Source organism: Medicago sativa, chromosome 5 (genome assembly GCF_051527215.1).
Source record: "Medicago sativa cultivar Bolivia chromosome 5, Bolivia_mono, whole genome shotgun sequence".
NCBI classification, from domain to species: Eukaryota; Viridiplantae; Streptophyta; class Magnoliopsida; order Fabales; family Fabaceae; genus Medicago; species Medicago sativa.
Genome location: NC_140753.1, coordinates 42,973,962 through 42,994,923, shown reverse-complemented (window position 1 = coordinate 42,994,923; position 20,962 = coordinate 42,973,962). Strand labels below are relative to the sequence as shown.

Below are 20,962 nucleotides of genomic sequence, written 5' to 3'. Positions count from 1 at the left end.
TTCTTGTCTTTGTTAGAAGCACCAGGCGGATACTCACGATTCTGCAAGAACTGTTTGATGTTATAATACCAAGGCTTTCCGTCGTTCATATCTTCATCAGCCTGATCTAGCATATTTTCAACAGTAAACACATGAGCGGGTCTATCAAGACGCTGCACTTTGATTATGGGCACGTCATTCCAGTGGTTCACACGATACATGGAAGATAAAGTAGCAAGAGCATCAGCCATCTGGTTTTCATCCCGAGGGATATGGTGCAGCTCAACCTTTGTAAAGTATGTCAACAGACATCTTGGATAGTCACGGTAAGGGATCAGCTTCTCATGATGAGTCTCCCATTCACCTTTTATCTGATTAATGACAAGCGCGGAATCTCCATAGATGTCAAGATGCTTGATTCTCATATCAAAGGCTTCTTCAATGCCCAAGATGCATGCTTCATATTCGGCCATGTTGTTCGTGCATTCAAAAGTTATTCGAGCGGTGAAAGGAATGTGGTGCCCCTGCGGAGTTACAATAATGGCCCCAATCCCTTTACGATAAGCATTAACAGCACCATCAAATACCAATCCCCATTTGCTATTGGGATCCGGCCCTTCATTAATCAGTGGTTCTTCACAGTCTTTTGCTTTCAAATACATAATCTCTTCATCAGGGAATTCAAACTTAATCGGCTGGTAATCATCAAGAGGTTGACAAGCAAGATGCTCAGCAAGGATGCTTCCTTTGATTGCTTTTTGAGCTTTATACACAATATCATGTTCGGACAACAACATTTGCCAACGTGCAATCTTTCCAGTAACAGCAGGCTTTTCAAAGATGTATTTGATTGGATCCATTCGGGATATCAACCAAGTTGTATGATTCACCATATAATGACGCAGGCGTTTGGCAGCCCAAGCTAAAACACAACAAGTCTTTTCAAGCATTGTATACCGAGTCTCACAGTCGGTGAATTTCTTGCTCAGATAGTAGATAGCATGTTCTCTCTTTCCAGTCTCGTCTTGTTGACCGAGAACACAACCCATGGATTCATCTAACACTGACAAATACATAATTAAGGGCCTTCCTTCCACTGGCGGGACAAGGATAGGTGGTTCCAACAGGTATTCTTTAATGCTATCAAAAGCTTTCTGGCATTCATCATTCCATACAACAGGGTGATTCTTTCTGAGCAATTTGAAAATTGGTCCACAAGTAGAAGTCATATGAGATATGAATCTGGATATGTAATTCAGGCGTCCGAGGAAACCTCTGACTTGCTTTTTAGTTTGAGGGGCCGGCATCTCTCTGATAGCTCGGACTTTGTCAGGATCAACTTCAATGCCCCTTTGGCTAACAACGAAGCCTAGCAACTTTCCAGATCTTACACCGAATGTACATTTGTGGGGATTCAACTGCAGTTTGTACTTTCTCAATCTTTCAAACATCTTTTTCAAGTATACAACATGCTGCTCTTCATCACTTGATTTCACAATCATGTCATCAACATATACTTCAATTTCTTTGTGAATCATATCATGAAACAAAGTAGTCATACCCCTTTGATAGGTAGCACCAACATTTATCAAGCCGAAAGGCATTACCTTATAACAGAACGTTCCCCATGGAGTAATGAAGGACGTCTTTTCTCTATCTTCAGGCGCCATCCGTATCTGGTTATAGCCAGAGAAACCATCCATAAAGGAGAACACCTTAGACTGAGCAGTACTGTTAATGAGTACATCAATATGTGGCAATGGGAAGTTATCTTTCGGACTGGCTTTATTCAAATCTCTGTAATCAACACACATTCGCACTTTCCCATCTTTCTTCGGCACTGGTACAATGTTGGCGATCCACTCAGGATATTCAGCTGTCATGAGGAAACCTGCGTCAATTTGCTTTTGCACCTCAGCCTTGATCTTAAGAGCCATGTCTGGATGAGACCTTCTCAATTTCTGCTTGACGGGAGGGCATTCAGGTCTTGTCGGTATCCGATGCTCCACAATCTTGGGATCTAGACCCAGCATGTCTTCATAGGACCATGCGAAGACATCTGGATAATCACGGAGAAGCTGAGTAATCTTCTTTTTTACTTCTGGCTCAAGTGCAGCACCAATTTTGATCTCCCGCTTGCTCTCTTCGGTGCCCAGATTGACGAGCTCGATTTCTTCCTGGTGAGGCTGAATAGCTCTTCTTTCTTGTTCAAGCAGCCGAGTGATCTCATGCGGTATCTCTTCATCATCATCCTCATCTTCAGCTTCATATACGGGGAATTCAAAATTTGGAGGAACCATAGGGTCACTATGTTCAACGGGTTTATTACTATGGTTCAATCTGCATAATATGATTGGGATGATTTTAGAAAAAGGTTTTTTCATGCAGATTTTTGAAATTAATAAGAAAACAAAAACGTTTTGGTTTTTTCTGGCATTACCATTATTTCCAAGAAAAAGGCACTAAAAATTAAAAAACAAAGAGTCGCGGAAAAGACGACAACTTTTATTGATAACGGCAACGCCAAAACAAACATGCCCTTACAAAGACATCACTTTCACCTTGGGCAGAGTGAAAGGATTGTTATTTTGAAAACAAAGAAAAACATGAGCAACAAGACACATTACATGGAAGTATGCATGACTAAAGTAATATCAATGGCCTCCCAATTTCTCACGGTGCCTCCTGGTACAACAAACACAGGCACATCACTTCTTTCAGCAGCATCTTCGGCAATAGCGTTGATAAATCCATCACTATAGAAAGTTCATGTTGAAACGCCCGAGGTCGGGGATAAGTCGAGGCCCTCTCTACGCTTATTCTCCAAAATCTGTATCACTTTGCCCCAGCCAGTAGCTTGCCCTTCTTGAACAGCTTTCTGGGCGTCTTTCAATGAAGCCATAGTAGCACTACCTCTTCAGGGTTCTGCACCTTCAACAGTCAAGCCTTAAAATGTCGTCCCTTCAGCGGACGCTGCTTCAAAACAAGAGAAAGATGACACTTGGCTAACCAGTTACGCTTCTTCACCATGTAGAGTGACAAGCTTACCGTTCCTCTCAAACTTGAGCTTTTGATGCAGGGTGGAAGTTACTGCCCCAGCATCGTGGATCCACGGTCTTCCGAGGAGGCAACAGTAAGAGGCATTGATGTCCATGATTTGGAAAGTGACTTGGAACGTCTCCAGACCAATGGTAATTGGCAGATCTACCTCTCCAAGAACATCCTTACGAGACCCGTCAAAAGCCTTAATCAAATAGTTGCTTCCTCTTAGAGAAATTCTATGATGACTCAACTGTCTCAGTGTAGACTCAGGCATTACGTTTAAGGACGATCTAGTGTCTACCAACACATTAGATATCAGGTCAGACTTACAGTGCACTGAGATGTGCAAAGCTAAGTTGTTGTATTTCCCTGCTTCGGGGAGTTCATCGTCACCAAACCACAAGTTATTACAAGCAGTAATGTTACCCACTATTCAATCGAACTGATCCACGGAGACTTCATGATCAACATAGGCCTGTTCCAACACTTTCATCAGCACTTTCCTGTGAGCTTCTGAGCTCAGGAGTAAAGACAAGATGGATATTTTTGAATGAGTTTGCAGCAGTTGGTCTACAATCTTATAATCACTTCTTTTGATGAGTCTCAAGATCTCGTCCAGATTAGACTCTTCAATAGACTGGCCCGATGGGCTAGCATTCTTGTCAATAGGAGGAGCAACTGGTGGAGTTACTGCGACAGCAGGTGTAACAACCTTCTTTTGGAACAAGGGTGGACGAACCGTTCGACTTCTCAGAGTTGTAGTTTCTTCAGCAATGCTACTAACCGCAGCTGGGGATACCAAAGGAACTTCTACCCCATTCTCAATCATAGTCGCATCATACTTGTAAGGGATTGCCTTAGTAAAGGCATAAGATACCGGGCCAGGTAGTCTGATCACCAAGGGTTCGACTTTCCGTGTCTGAGGTACATTTTTGGCAGGGGAATCATGAAACACTGGCACAATCACACAAACGTCACTGGCAACCAAGTGCTTGTTGTCCATTAGGCTCTGTATATCACCATGCACAGTATAACAGCCCATGGGATTCTGAAGACACTCTGAACAGGAAGCATGATCGTGATTAAACAAGGAAGCTTGGCAGAGTTTGACATGTAGCGGCACCAAAGGAGTAGCAACATTACGAACATCTAAAACGGGAGCCTCTCGAGGAACCCGAGATGTTTCAACTTTATCAAAAGCCTCAATCATGTTAACAGCTGCATGGTCTGGAAGTGGATTGTCAAGAACGTGCGGAACGCTATTTTCAAAAGTCAAATGTCCTCTGTCTATTAGATCTTTTACAACATACTTCAGAGCATAGCAACCTTCAACATCATGGCCTTGAGCGCCCTGATGGAATTCACATCTGAGATCCTGTCGGAACCTGGGAGGCAATGGCGTAGGCGGAGGCTTGCCTGGTCTGGCGACACAATGTCCTTTAGCAAGTATAGTTGGGAGCAGATCAGCATACCGTATTGGTATTGGTGGAAAATAAGGCCTGGGCCGAGGGCCCTGTTGTTGCGGCTGTTGCTGTTGATAGGGCCAAACCGCAAGTGCACGGCCTATCGAAGTAATAGTAGTAAGTAGAGTATCGTTCCGCTAGGGAGTTGGTCAATCTAATTAACTTTTAGAAAATGATTAGAGGAGAAAGAAATAAGAAGTTGGAGAGTGCAGTTTTTGGAAGTAAATAACAATAATATTAAAAAGCCTCGGGATCATTGGTTCATCATAATAACGAATCTTTTCACAAGCAAGCCTTAAACTTATAATTATACGTTAATCTTAATTACTAAGGACAAGTTTCTCTTTAGCATATCACAGCTCCTCTCGAAGTCAGTGAGTGTATCCCTCCAACAACCACACCTATTCTCATGGGTGATTGCCTTTGGGACCCTTGAAGATCAAAACTTTATGTGTCCCAAGGTTTGCTAGACTATTCTCATGTTTTGCAAACCTTGTCTAAATTCATTTGATCGGATATCAAAGCTCCGCGTTCGCTTTATGAATTGATATCTGTGATGATGAATTAACCATTATCAAACCCTCCGCGTTCGCTTCCACAGTTTGATAATAATTAATTCATGTTAAAACGGTGAATTTAGATTAGGAATTAAGGTAACAAATAATTAGGGTTTAAGGCTTGGCTTGATCCGGATTACGTCATTAGACTTATCCAACGATCCCAAGACAAAGAAGTCTACTCACTCACGTTCATCGTATACATGGGGGAAGAAGAGAGAATGCGATAAAAGTAAATTGCAAAGAAGAAAGTAAATAAAGTAAAGAACTTTTATTGAAATAAAGACTTGAAATATTCAAAGTAAAGGTGAATGTTTATGGTGGAGAGCTACTCTATTTATAGCTTTACAATCGACTTAGAAACTAAGCAACTAAAAGGGTAAAACAGTAAAGCTGCAACAGGGTAACTTGGGCCCGAAGAAAAAGCAGCAAAAGGGGCTTCTGGAGGTGGCACGGCCGTGCCACATGTTGGCACTGGCCGTGCCAAGCTTCTGACTTGGTGGGAACATTTTTGTTCCGTAGCTTCGTATTTTCGCACTGTATTTGCTCCAGTCCTCTTTCTTTTGCTCCAAGACACCTTCCACCATATATTCGTTCCTAAAATAAAATAAAAAGCAATTTAAAGTAAAATATTCTAAAAGGAAATAAAATGCAATAAAATCAAATCAAATCTTATTTAAAACTAAACTAAATAAAGCATTAAAATATACTAATCTATGACTCATCAAACTCCCCCACACTTGAATCTTTGCTTGTCCTCAAGCAAAAGGCAACAAACATAGTAGCAACAAAAGATTATTATGGCAATATTAAGAACACATGTCTCAAAAGAAAGGCTTTGCTTCAAGTACACTAATTACAATTTCAAATACTTCTCATGAACCTATTCTACCCAACATCAAGTCTCAAGTGAGGGTGTGTGTGTAGTCCAACCCTTTTCTTGCTCCTGTATAAGACAGATATTGTGAGAAATAGGTTCTATCCTTAGTGCTAAAGTAACCGAGAAAAGTCCTTTCTTCATTTCATATAAGAGTGATGGGAATTTAAGTTAAGATTGAATTAATTTAACAATTAAGCACAAAGGGCTGCAGATGCTTAGGGGCTATCTATCCTCGTAGGAAGTCTTCTCGGATGTAATTGTCCTTTCCCCCTAGATTCAAAATCACCCTAAGCAGTGCTGTAAAATTATTATTTGTTTCATCTCCGCGTAGGAAGTCTTTTTGGATGTAATTGTCCTTTCCCCCTAGCATTGATGAATTTGTTTCACTTTAGGTTCAAATTAGGGAGTCACCACCACAATTAGGAAGTTAGGGATCGTCCTTTCCCCCACATGTTGGTGCCATTCTCCCGCCCCATTTTAACTTTAACAATTAAGGATATAACAATTAAGAACATAGATTAATTTCCCACATAAACTTATACTACTTTTACTCTTAAGACTTTAAAGGGTCTAAGTTAACACTAAAGATAGAATGTGTTCCTTAAAATACCTATTCATCCATTTGCTCAAGGATTGCAACTGTGTGCTTTTCTCATTGGAGAATTTTTCACAATAAAACAAGACATGGGTATAGCAAGAACATAAGAAACACAAGAAACTACTTTAATGTACAAGAAACAACCTTTAAAGAAGAGACAAAACAAAAATTTTCATGCCATTTTTTACATTAAAAACAAGCTACTAGTCATGCCTTTCACTATAAAAACAAAACAAAAGAATAAAGTTCAAGGGAGTTTGGACACTACGACCCTAGACACTTTATTAGGGCCCCCCCACACTTAGGGGAAGCATTGTCCTCAATGATTCAAAAGAAAAAGAAATTAAAAGAGAAGAAGAAGAAGAAGAAGAGAGAGGAAGTAGAAGAAGAGTAGTAGAGAGAGATGAGAGAAGGGAAGAGAGGAAGAGGAAAGCTCACAATTTATTGAGGTCCATATGGAGGACCTTGAAGTTGGAGGTGTTGCATCATCCGACGGAGCATCTCATTATTTTCATCATTGACACGGTTGCCCCTTTGAACTTCATTGCGAAGGCCGGAGATCTCAACACCTTGCCTTTGTTGCTCGGTGCTCATCCTCTCGATTTCATTGTGAATCCATGTCCATCTTTGATTTTCATTAAGTTCACCGGCTTCATGGCCATGGTGCCCCTCTTGGTGCAAGTTAGCACCCTCTCCCATGTCATGGTGCAAGTTAGCACCGTCTCCTTCATCATCTTGTTGTTCTAGAACCTGCACATCATCAACATACAACCAATTTTCTTCCACCTCGGTGGTAGTCCGAGATGGGTTAGGCAATAAAAACATGATTGGCAAATTTAGCTTAAGTTGGTAATGTAGTGGTGGATGATGTTTAATGAAATTCATAGCAATGAGGGCTTCCCGGTTAAGCTTATTGTTTCCCTCAATTGGTTTGATTCCCTCATCCTCACTCACACCAATACACCTAGCTATGTATGTAATGATGCCACCCACCACTATGTCTCCCCTACCGGCTGGTCTAGTAGCTACAAAGTCTAGGTAATCAATCAAATAAAAGCCAGTGTTGACGGGGTGGTTGTGGAGCATTGCCCATAACATGAACAACTCATCGGTTCTAGTATTTCCTAGCTCGGTTCTACCCCCAAATAGTGCAAGCCATTACCCTTTGGAGGTACCTAAGTACGGGGTTGTGGATGTTGCTAGCTTTGTTGGCTCTAGGAACATAGTTGGAAACGCCGGTGATGCGGTTCCAAAAGGCAGCTGGGTCATAGTTATCCGGTTTTAGACTATCATCCCAATGATCATGAATATACCCTTCATTGACAAAACCTAAGGCTTCACAAAAGTGCTGAAGAGACATATTATAATCAATGTTCATTAACCGGAAAACAACTCTATGATTAGGGTTATCAAAATTCAACTTATCTTTGGTAAAAACAAGTGAGCTTAAAAATTCATAAGTGAAATTCTCATAACCCCTCATAGGTGTTAGCAAATCAGTCCAACCTAGCCTACCTATCAACCTAAAAACATCATCTTTAAGCCCTAGCACATTCAAATTATAGGAATCAAGATATCTAGAGGGATGTAAGGTTTTAGAAGTAAGAATTTTGTACCTGTCCCTTTGTTTGTTATCTTTGAACTGAATTCCATGATTCTTAACTTGTGCTTACTTCTTTGGGGGAGGACTGGAAGAGCTTGCTGGTTCCTTTCCACTTCTTCTTCGTGAAGCCATTTGACCCTTGTTTGAATTGATTGGAAGGTGTAGGGTTGGGTTTGATGTTAAAAAGAAGGTTTGTGGGTTTAGATATGGAGATTGGTTAAGGTTTTGTGGTGTTTGGGTTAGGTTTTGAAAGATTAGGGTTTTGGTGAATTATAGGTTTGGATGGATGAAAGATGTTTTTGATTGGTGGTTTGTGTTTGGAATGATGTTTGTGATTGATTGGTGAAAGAATTGAGTGATTTGGTTAAGTTTTGATGAAGATATGAAGGTTTAAAGGTTTGAAGGTTATGAAGGTTTAAAGAGAGGTTTAGAAGATGAAAGAAGGTTGTGGTTTGTGAATGAGGAAGAAGGAAGAAAAATTTGTGTATATATGGGGTGTAGAGGTCGGGCACGGCCGTGCCACCCTTGGCACGGGCCGTGCCAACTTTCTGTGGCTTTGGGCTTCATTTTCCTCATAAATCATGGCACGGCCGTGCCAGCTTTAGCACGGGCCGTGCTAACCTTCTGGCAAGGAGGACTGCAAAATTTTTCAATTTCTTGTTTTTTTTCGAATCACGCTTGGACAATTACCTACAAAACAACTTAAAACAAAGAAAAACAAAACAAAAACAATTAAATGCGTGGGTTGCCTCCCACGAAGCGCTCTTTTAGTGTCATTAGCTTGACGGTTAGAAAGGGTCCTTAGAAAGGATCAAAGATATCATATTGTGTAGATGACGCTATAAAACGTTCTTTCACAACATGATTTTTAAGCATGCAACAAGAGTACAGAGTGGGACCTTTCATAACACCTTCCAACTCGTATCCTACCATTTTATCACTCACTTGAAAGACTATCCTACCAAGTTTAACATCAATGAGAGCTCCCGCAGTTGCGAGAAAAGGTCTACCTAGGATTATAGGGACGTCATCGTCCTCTTCAATGTCAACAACTAAAAAATCAGTGGAGATGTATATCCCCTCTATCTTAACAGGTATGTCCTCGACAAATCCTACAAGTTTCATGGTAGAACGATAAAAAGTGTGGACTATAAGCCACTTCTCTAGGCCATGGTGGGGACAAAGTCTTAGCATTTCTTTGAAACGCTCCCATGCATCATAGAGAGATTCCCCATCTTTTTGGTTGAACCGCGTGATTTGGTCTCTAAGTTTAGCGGTTTTAGATGGTGGAAAGAAACGGGCAAGGAATGCTTGCCTCATCTGATCCCATGAAGTAATGGAACCGACTTCGAGGGAATGGAACCAAGCGCTAGCTCTATCCCTTAAGGAAAAGGGAAAGAGATGAAGTCTTACGGCTTCTTGGTTCTCCTTCATGGTTCCACTGATTCGTAGGAAAACAGAGATGTGAAGATTGGGATCCTCAGTGGGGGATCCCGAGAATTGGTTTTGCTGCACCAAGTTAAGTAGGGCAGGCTTAATTTCAAAATTGTCATCCTCAACCGTTGGGTACACAATAACAGCTTGTGGCTCAGCCGTAGACGGCGTTGCATACTCTTTGAGAGTGTGATTGGCCATGTCGGTGTTATTTCGTGCGTCTCTCTTTCGTCTATGCAAATACCTTTCGATCTCGTTGATTATTACAACTCGATTTCTGGTTTTTCGCATAAAAAAAAATTGAGAACCCAAGAAGTTAACAATAATAGAAAAATAAAAAGTTAAAAATAAAAAGAAAGAGAAAAGAGAAAGAAGGAGAGAGAGTTCTAATCACTAAGAAAAAGTTAATTAAATTAGTTAACTCCCCGGCAACGGCGCCAAAAACTTGTTAGGGCCAAACCGCAAATGCACGGCCTATCGAAGTAATAGTAGTAAGTAGAGTATTGTTCCGCTAGGGAGTTGGTCAATCTAATTAGCTTTTAGAAAATGATTAGAGGAGAAAGAAATAAGAAGTTGGAGAGTGCAGTTTTTGGAAGTAAATAACAATAATATTAAAAAGCCTCGGGATCATTGGTTCATCATAATAACAAATCTTTTCACAAGCAAGCCTTAAACTTATAATTATACGTTAATCTTAATTACTAAGGACAAGTTTCTCTTTAGCATATCACAGCTCCTCTTGAAGTCAGTGAGTGTATCCCTCCAACAACCACACCTATTCTCATGGGTGATTGCCTTTGGGACCCTTGAAGATCGAAACTTTATGTGTCCCAAGGTTTGCTAGACTATTCTCATGTTTCGCAAACCTTGTCTAAATTCACTTGATCGGATATCAAAGCTCCGCGTTCGCTTTATGAATTGATATCTGTGATGATGAATTAACCATTATCAAACCCTCCGCGTTCGCTTCCACAGTTTGATAATAATTAATTCATGTTAAAACGATGAATTTAGATTAGGAATTAAGGTAACAAATAATTAGGGTTTAAGGCTTGGCTTGATCCGGATTACGTCATTAGACTTATCCAACGATCCCAAGACAAAGAAGTCTACTCACTCACGTTCATCGTAGACATGGGGGAAGAAGAGAGAATGCGATAAAAGTAAATTGCAAAGAAGAAAGTAAATAAGTAAAGAACTTTTATTGAAATAAAGACTTGAAATATTCAAAGTAAAGGTGAATGTTTATGGCGGAGAGCTACTCTATTTATAGCTTTACAATCGACTTAGAAACTAAGCAACTAAAAGGGTAAAACAGTAAAGCTGCAACAGGGTAACTTGGGCCCGAAGAAAAAGCAGCAAAAGGGGCTTCTGGAGGTGGCACGGCCGTGCCACATGTTGGCACTGGCCGTGCCAAGCTTCTGACTTGGTGGGAACATATTTTTGTTCCGTATCTTCGTATTTTCGCACTGTATTTGCTCCAGTCCTCTTTCTTTTGCTCCAAGACACCTTCCACCATATATTCATTCCTAAAATAAAATAAAAAGCAATTTAAAGTAAAATATTCTAAAAGGAAATAAAATTCAATAAAATAAAATCAAATCTTATTTAAAACTAAACTAAATAAAGCATTAAAATATACTAATCTATGACTCATCAGCTGTTGAGCAGGAGGCTGCTGTTGTACCTGCTGAGCAATGGCATTAACGGGCACTGGTGGTTGACCCGGTGGCAGAGGATATTGCTGGTAGAATGGTGGGAAGAAAGGATGTTGAGAGTACTGCATATATTGGTAGGGTAGGGGTAACTAAGCAGCATTAATAGGAGCGACAGCAGCTGTGGACTGGTTACCGGATACCATCCCTACTTCAGATTCCTTCTTCTTATTGTGGCCGTTACCATACTTCTTTGGCGCACTAACTGAGGACTCACCTTTTTCAAGAATAATGATGCCTTCTCTAACAGCATCCTCTAGACGAGTTCCCATAGTAACCATGTCGGAGAAATTATTTGGTGCAGAGACTATCATCCTTTCAACATATTCCTTCTTCAAAGTTTTCAGGAATGTCTGTGTCAGTTCTTCCTCATCAAGCCGAGGAGAAATACGGGCGGCTGCCCCTCTCCATCTCTGAGCATATTCACGGAAGGTTTCGTCTGACTTCTGAGACAAAGACTTAAGAGAATCCCTATTCAGCTTCAAGCGGGTGTTAAACTCATAATGATTTTCAAAAGCGGCGGCGAGTTCCTCAAAAGTATGGATATTGTCTTTACTCAAACCAGTGTACCAGTCTGCCGCATCTTCTGTCAGGCTGTCCTGGAAGCAGTGGATCATTAGTGCATCATTATCTGCGTAGTTGGGCATCTTTCGGACGTACCGAATGACATGACTATGTGGACAAGAAGATCCATTGTACTTGTCAAAATCTGGCACTTTGAACTTCTTAGGAACCTCAAATCGGGATACCAAGCATAGATCACGAGCCTTAGCAGAAACACCGTTCCCACGGCTAGCTTTGACCTCGCGGAGCTCTCCAGCTAGCTCTCTTAACTGTTCTCTCATAGCCTCCATTATAGGGTCCTGTCCACGCGGAGTATCAACATCGATTACCTGTTGCACAGTGTGTACAACAGGATCGGTAACGACAGTAGTCATTTGAGGCATAGAGGTATTTGTAGGAGCAAAGGCTGTTGCAGGAATCTGTCCTTGATGGGCAATACCAGAAATACCGGCTGCAGTATTAGGAGTATAGAAAGCTGAGAGTCCATAAGGGCGCCTGTTGGGCATAACAAACCGAGCATCAGAAGCCACTGTGGACAATGGGATGGATGGGATCATTTCAGTAGTAACCGGAACAGACGTGACCGGTTGTTCTTGTGCAGCCATCAGAGTAGACATAGCGTCATGAGCCTTGGCCAAGTCTTCTTTCATAGCAGCCAATTCGGCACGGAGCTGAGCATTCTCTTCTTCGAAATTAGCCATGTGTCTCCTTCTATATAATCTTGTTTGATGAACTCTGGTTGGTTGGTAAACCTTACGAGCACGAGCCACCTTTCGGACTGCGGTAGAAGAACCAGGAGGTAATGAGCTCAAGGGAAGTTTTTTGTGACCAATGAATGCATATGATGCATGAAATGTGTAAATGCATATGCAAAAAAGACTCTTTTTGTGTTATCGAAGGGTTTTAGACAAATTAGAAATTCGTAAACATTACTAAACAGCTGAAACATTATAACCAGACGAAACACGCAAACATCACAGGGTCTTACAAGATAATTCCCTTTGAAATGCTAAGCCAAGGGATAGACTTTTAAATGTAAAACAACTGGAAACAACAACAGGAAACAGAAATCCTCAAGCATAGGAAGTGGAAGGATCATCCTCAGACTCAGACTCAGACTCGTAGCTGCAATATCGGGCATAGAAGTTACGGGCCCCCTAGCCCTCTTGGAATCCCTCATAAGCAACTCATCCTTTTCTTCAATTTCCTTTCTAGCCTTAGCCAACTCCCTCTTCAACATTGAAACCTCACGAGTCTTCTGCTTATCTTTTCCATCCAAAGTCATGATCAGATTCTCAGCCTAATAGTATCTAGCCTTCCATTGATACTTCTCTCGGCTCTCCATAGCTAGATGCTCCTGATACATCTCCTGAGTAGGCAGAGGTAGAGGTAAAGGCATGGTTGGAATAAATGCGGACACATATCTCACGGCGGGGTAAGGCATGCCAATCTTCTCGGCCTGGTTTATTACCCATTGAGTATAGGCTTCATGAGCAATACCGGATCTCACACCCATATGCTTCACATATTTCTTCCGAATCTTGGACCAAGCCTCTATGAAATCTTCTCTTATTCCTGTAGGAGCATTAGAGTAATGGAAGAAATAAGGGGATGTAGCAAGATAGATGGGTTTCTCTTTCATCGGGAAACCAAATTGTCGCAAGGTGAGTTCTGGGTTATAGTTGATTCCACCCCGGGTACCAAGAAGAGGTACATTAAGAAACTTTCCACCACCGAAGATAATTTCTTTGACTCTAGCAGCGGGAGTGAGCCAAACCACTTCGTTATGGGTGAGAGCCATAATCCGCTGTGAAATAGTCCAATTCTCTGGATTATCATGGAAAGACTTCGGAAGGTGTGAAATAAACCACCTGTAGAGGAGAGGTACACAACATATAACGTATCCACGACCCTTGCCGGATCGATCGTGAATAGCATAGTATGTGTCAGCCAGCAAAGTAGGAACCGGATTCTTGGAGCGGAAGATCATAATAGCATTCATATCCACGAAGTCATCAAGATTTGGAAAGAGGATAAGCCCATAGATGAGTAGTGCAAGAATAGCCTCAAGAGTATCCTGACAAGTGGTTTTGAGATTGGCCTTCTCAAGTAGATACTTCGAAGTGAATCCTCGGATGTGAGCCTTAGTGACAAGATTCTTGGAGACATCGGAGGTCTTGAGATAGAGATCACGGGCAATAGCCAAAGGAGTAGGGGGATGCTCAAGACCTGTGAAAGGTGTCCTCTTGGCAATAGATAGATCCATTAAGCAAGAATAAGCCTCGAGTGTGGGCACCAACAGAAAGTCAGGAAAAGTGAAGCACCGATAATCCTGATCATAAAACTGCACTAGAGTGTGTACAAGCTTCTCATCCACATTAGTCCGGAGAAGAGTAAGTAAGTCCCCGTAACGACGTCGGAAACTGGTCGGATCCTTGACCTTGAGTGCCAAATCTCTCAAACTAGCCAAATCCACTTCCTTGAACTTGTAGGACTTAGTCTTCCCCATTCCTACAATGTTTACAAATTCAATTTGTATAAGCCTTTCGATAAATGCATGGAAAAAGATTTATGCATGTATACATGTATGCATGTATGCATGATCACATTCAAGTACGGAGAGAACATGGTGGGTTAAAGTTTAAAGTCAAGGAGTCATGGGTGGACACGGTGTCCGGTGATACTAAGGCTTTGGATAATAGTAACCGGGTTCTACAAAAGGTTCCCAAGTCGCAACCTCTCCTACGTATATCATGGTGCCACAAGACAAACACTCGGTCCATGGTTATCCGTAAGAAGGTCTAACTTGAGTGTAGTATCGCGTGACGACTAAAACTTGAGACAAACACTCGGTTTAGCCTCCGCACTACATCCTAGAAAATGGCCATAGGTGGGTTCGGTTATCTACGGTCCATAGCGTCATAGAACAATTGGAAGCAAAGTGCCTAAACGCGACAACACGCGCCGACAACATCACCCCCAAAATGCCTCAGCTATGTGGGATTGATCGCATAATCCAATACACGAGGCAACCCTCAGAATGAATTGTCGATTATATCCCCTCTAAATCCTAAGTTCACTCAGCCCGGGTGTAGGGCTTTAATATTCTCACCTCCACACGTTTGCAAGAATTTAAACATTTATTCACATAAGAAAGCAAATAAAAGAATCAAGTAAAAACAAAAGCGCAAGCGTGAAAATAAAGACTAGGCGTAACCCTCGAAGTCCCCAGTCAAGTCGCCAGCTGTTTTATCTTGGTTTTTCGGGTGTCAAACATTGATTAAGTTTGAACCTTTTTAACCTTTGATATCTCATTTTTTCTTGGGAAGGGAAAAATAAGAAAAACCCTTGAGAATCGAGGTCCGGGAGTTGTTTTCGTCTTGGGAAGGTGTTAGGCACCCACTGTTTTATCTTGGTTTTCGGGTGTCAAACATTGATTACGTTTGAACCTTTTTAACCGGTGATATCTTATTTTTTCTTGGGAAGGGAAAAAGTAAGCAAAACCCTTGAGAATCGAGGTTCGGGAGTTGTTTTCGCTACGGGAAGGTGTTAGGCACCCATAACGACTATAGTATCCTATAGGAACCGTCTTTAATTTCTACGCGCGCGCTTTATTTTTAAATGCTATGTTGAAAGTGATATTAAGCCTAAAGGTATTCTAAGTGAAGAATTGGAGGGATAAGAAGGTGTTTGACTTTTTATTTTATTTGAATTGAAGGAATTTTGATTCCTTGCCTACGTACCCTTTTAAGGGATCAAATCCACCGTAGTTCTCTTCCAAAAAATGTTTTCGTTTTTGTTGGTAGATTTTAAGTTTGAAAATTGGAGTTTTGAAGAATGGAGATTGAGAGGCCTTAAAGGCATGAGACTTTAAGAAAAGGTGAGGTTTGATTAGTGATTTTGCAAAAAAAAAGGTCTAAGTATGATTAAAATTCATTAAAATTTTGATTAAGAAAATGAAAGGAAAATCAATGGGATTTTGATCCCAAGGTTTATTAAGAAAAATATTTGAGTGATGTTGTTCATATTTTTTGGAAAAATGATTTTTCTAAGTGTAAAGCCTAAGCATTCATCTAAACATACAATCCTAAACATACATCTAGACATGCATAACCTAAGCATATATGTAAAGGTATCTATGTGATGTGTGTGCATGTGTCGGTGCTTGTGTCGGTGTACATTATTAGAGTCCATTGTCCTTTACATCATGCCCTAGTTTACATTCTATGGTCTTGCAAGAATTTAAAAGCATAAAGTAAAATATTACAAAATTCCTAAGTCTTTACATTCTAAGCTTTGCATGAATTTTAAAGTGTAGGAAGATAAAAACCAAGAATGTGAGATGGAGATTGAAATGCTTATGGAATGTATGAAATATGAAATGAAAGGGTTAGTATCACAAGATGCAATAGGATAAAGAGATAAGGCAAGAAAGTGTTAAACAAAAGTGGTAAAATCAACAAGAATAAAGTGTTAAAATATACTAAAAGTTTACCATAACTTCTCAATATGCACATGACCTATAATTCTCTCATCATAGCACTTTTCAAGAGACTTTATTGCAGCCACAATGTGGTAATTATAGGCACATATTCAAACCAAGAGTTATGACACACTTTTAGGCACATTTTACACTTTATTTTTGCATAGAAATATTCACATAACTTGTAAAACACGAAACTAACAAATCAAACTCCAAAACAGTAAAGAATAACACCAAATCAGAGGCATACACATTGTAAATTCTCATACCAAGGGTCAATATACCGTAGCAAGATTTTAGGATCAAGAACATGCAAGAATTTCACAAGAAATTAACAAAAAGTAACATAAAATCACAAGAAAACTCCACATATATTGTTATCAATTTTCAATAGGCTAGAATCATTACAAAAATACCATAAAACTACCAAGAAATGTGTATGAAAATACTTAGAAATTTTTTAAAGGATTTTTGGACACAAGAGCACATAGAACTTTCACAAATTTAACAAACATAGTAAACAATTAACAAGAAAATACTACCTATTTTTTAATCAAGACTCAACACACAACCACATCACAAAAATGTCAAGAAAATGATCTAGAACACATAGAAATTTTTTTAGGATTTTTACGAAATTTTTTGGACAGGCAGGGGTGAAAATATCAAAAATATATTACAAACTCACAAGGGAGAGGGGTGTGCAAAGCAAACGTATGAAATTTGGGCCCAACAGCAAGAATCCAACGGGTTAGGGTTTGGAGGCGGGTTAAACCATGGGTTAAACCGGTTCATTGGCCTATATAAGGCCTTGAACCGGTTTTGGTTCATTTTTCAACCCTACTTCTCTCTCTAATGGAAGCTAGAGAGAGAGAGTCTGCAACAGACTCCTCTTCTCTGACCGTCCTCACCTTTTCTCCGACGTGGTGGCCAACGGTGGCGCCGCCGCGTCGGAGCTCCAAACCACTCCATTTCTAAACCTAATCACATCATCTTAACGCTCTTTCTCTCCTCTACGTGATTCTGAAACTAGTTTTCTAAAAAGATTCTTGGATCGGTGTAGATCTAGAAAAGAAACCTACGGTTTTGATGTTTTTTTTTAAAAGCTTTCTTCGGATCTTGTTCGATCTATACTGGTTTGATGATGAACATTACACATATTGGTTGAAAACTAGGAAAGTAACAGTGAGTTTTGAGAATTTTACCTCTTTGAAGTTTCGGAGATGTGAACGAAAGATCCAGAGAAAGCTTTTAAATCTGAGAAGAGCTTGATGTTCTTCGTGTTTCTTTTCACCGGTTCAAGGTTCACTTCGCTCCCTCTTCTTCTCTGATTCGAACCTTTTCGATCTTTCTTCTTCTCTTCGTCACTGTGATCGCACAATCCGTGCTTGAATTGCAGTGGCTGGTATTCGATGATGATGATTCAGTTGAATCTCTGAGAATCCACACTCCAATTCATCGCAATTGATTGCTGCTTCTTAATTCTGGAAATTAGGGTTTACGTGATTTCTTGTGGATTCCTTGTTTTCTTGTGAAATTGAACCAGTTTTGATGATTGTGATGGTTCTGTGATATTGAATTTGGCGTGAATTGATTGGATTTGGATGGTTTTGTGGTGGATTATGTTTCTGGAAATTCAGTTAGGGTTTGAAGATGATGAAGCTTTTCATCGTGTTCTTCAGATTTTGGCTTTTTGATCTGTTTGATGGGGAGAGAGAAAAATGAAATGTGTTTGTGAGTTGGCAGAAAGTGAATGGGCCTCTGTACTATTGCATTGATGACACAGCCTTATATAGGCTGACATGTGGACCTCTGGACCAATATATGACTGCCACGTGTTTGGACTTGCTGACTTGGACAATAACTTGGACAAAAGGGCCAATCTGCAAATTCTAAGACTAAAAGGACCAACCTGAAAATTAAAAAAAATTACTCTGCAAAAAAAACATGAAATTTCGAAATAAAAAGGACTTAGAAAATAAAATTTGAAACTAGGACAAGGACTTGAATGCAATTTTAGAATTTTTAGGACTAAAATGAAATTAAAATAAAATTGAATTAAAATTGGCAAAAAATGGAAAATAACGTAAAGTGAAACGATTAAAATTGACAAAACGGATTAAAATGAACCAATTACCTAAATGAGGTACTTTAAAGTAACCTCTCTCTGCCGAAAATTTCGTGTGAAATGACCAAAATGCCCCTGGGGCTAAAACGACTAAAAATGACTCAGATGCAAATTTTGAAATGGATTTTTAACAGGGAATTAAAGCAAGAACTTATACAAGCAAAATTAAAAGACTCTGAGACAATTTTAAGAGATTAGACAGAGCTTTAACACTTGAAAAGACTTAAATGCCCCTAGGGGCTAAACTGACTCAAAATGACTTCAAATGCAATTTTTGAAATGGGTTTTGACATAGAATTGAAATGAAGACTTATTCAAACTATTTGAAAGGACTCAAACAAATTTTTAAAAGACTGAAAGAAATTTTAACATAGGAAATGACTAAAATAGCCTTCTATGTGAATTTTACAAATAATATTGAAATAAAATGCAAAGAAAGATGTAATTGATCAGAGACATATCAAATGACTTGAAATACAAGAAAAGAAGAATTGAGTTAGTATTTTTAGGTCCAAAATTAGGGTATAACAGCTGCCCCTATTTAAGTTTCTTTGTCCGGAGAGTCAAGAGACGAAGTCTTTGATTTGACGGGACGAAGATACTTAAATATTAACATTTGCACTGTTTTTGGACATAAAAATACGTTCTTAGATTTTCAAAATCATGAATGTCATGCAATATTTTGATTATGAATGCAAGACAAATGACTGGAGTCTATGGGGCATGTCATGTCACTGGGGATCCAGGTGGACATTGACAGGGTAGACAAACCAAGGAATAGAAAATAGGGTACAAGATGTTCTTTGGATCGAAGTAGCCACTTGACCAAAGAATACAAAACAAGAGATAGGTGCAAGCTGTTCTTGGGATCGAACTTGGCACTTGACCGGAAACATAGACATATAGGCAGATACAAGTTGTTCTTTGGATCGAACTTGACACTTGATTGAAGATACAAACAAATAGACAGGTACAAACTATTCTTTGAATCGAACTGGCCGTTTGGCTGGAGACATAGACAAAAGGGTAGATACAAACTGTTCTTTGGATCGAACTTGTCGTTTGACTGAGAACAAAGCATAAGCTGGGTACAAACTGTTCTTTGGATCGAACTTGTCGTTTGTCCGGAAGTATAGGTATATAAGTAGGTACAAGTTGTTCTTTAGATCGAACTAGTCACTTGACCGATAACAAGATACAAATTGGAAGTTGGATTTAGAAAGATACAAATTGAGAGTAAGTTGATATTGATTTGATTTGGAGACTGACATGACCATTTTGTTGGCCCAGAAGCAAACTGAGAGTGGATTAACATTGACATAGACATTGAATTGAAAGTTTGAGATTGAAAGAGAGATTGAAAGTTGAGATTGATCAGAGACACAGACATAGACATTGAATTGAGAGTTTGAAATTGAATTGAATTGGAAATTGAAATTGAGTTGAATTGGAAGTTGGAATTGAATTGAGTTAGAGATTGAAGTTGAATTGGAAATTGAAATTGAGTTAAATTGACATTGAGATTGGATTGAAAGTTGAGATCGGATTGAATTTGACAGTTGAAATTGAAATTGTGATTGGATTGAAATTGGAGATTGAAATTGAGTTTGGTAGTTGAAATTTGGATTGAATTGAAATTGAGATTGAAGATTGAAATTGGAAGTGAGTTGAATTTTGAAAGTGAAGATTGAGTTGGTTTGGAAATTGAATGTTGAATTAAATTGAAAGTGGAGATTGAACTGAAGTGAAAGTGGAAGCTGAGTTGGATTGAAAGTTGAAATTTGAAATGCGACATGTATGTATAGTATAACAAGATTATTGAATGTATGAGCACATAAAATGCATGATTATGCATGTATGAATGCTTTAAATGCATGATTGTTTTATAACTTCACAAGAAAATTTCACAGAGATAGACAAAACATTGGAAGATTGGGCACGTAGTGGTTCGTGCTGCAACATATTCACATAGAAATCCTCTTTGGAGAGACCGTCGTTGAAAGACGTATCAAAACCATGGCCGAGGGCAATAAAGCTTGTAGAGAAAGTAGCCTTGGAAGATTCTTGGATACAGGTCGCCGTTGCTAGGCGTGTCAGTGCTGAGAAAACATTGGATGTTCGCATCTGTGGTCAATGCTTTTCAATATTTCATTCTTTCATTCTTCCATTTTTCAATCCCACTTTTGCCTGAACCGCCCTTTCGGGTTTTTGATTCACCGGGGAGTAAAATTATTTTCATTGCCCCATTTTTGCCTGAATTGCCTTCACAGGTTGTCAATCAGCGGGGTGCTCATTTTTGCCTAAGCCGTCCTTTCGGGTTTTCAACTTAGCGAGCTTTTCATTTGCATTTTTTTCAATTTTTCATTTTCATTCTGTTTTTCATTCTTGCCATTGACCACAGATCATCCTGGGGAGTAACTTGCTTGTAACATGTATTGAAATAGACATTGACATTCATTTATTCATGCATGTTTCATTGAAATGTACCCTATTGCTCAGATTCGTTTTCGAAATAG

General features: G+C 39.6%; 1 non-coding gene across 1 annotated transcript; it reads left to right on the top strand.

Moving 5' to 3' along the window:
* Positions 1-9,287: 9,287 nt before the first annotated feature.
* On the top strand, positions 9,288-9,394 carry LOC146922263 (small nucleolar RNA R71). The gene has a single exon (XR_015012923.1). It is a non-coding gene; the product is annotated as a small nucleolar RNA R71 (small nucleolar RNA).
* Positions 9,395-20,962: the final 11,568 nt, after the last annotated feature.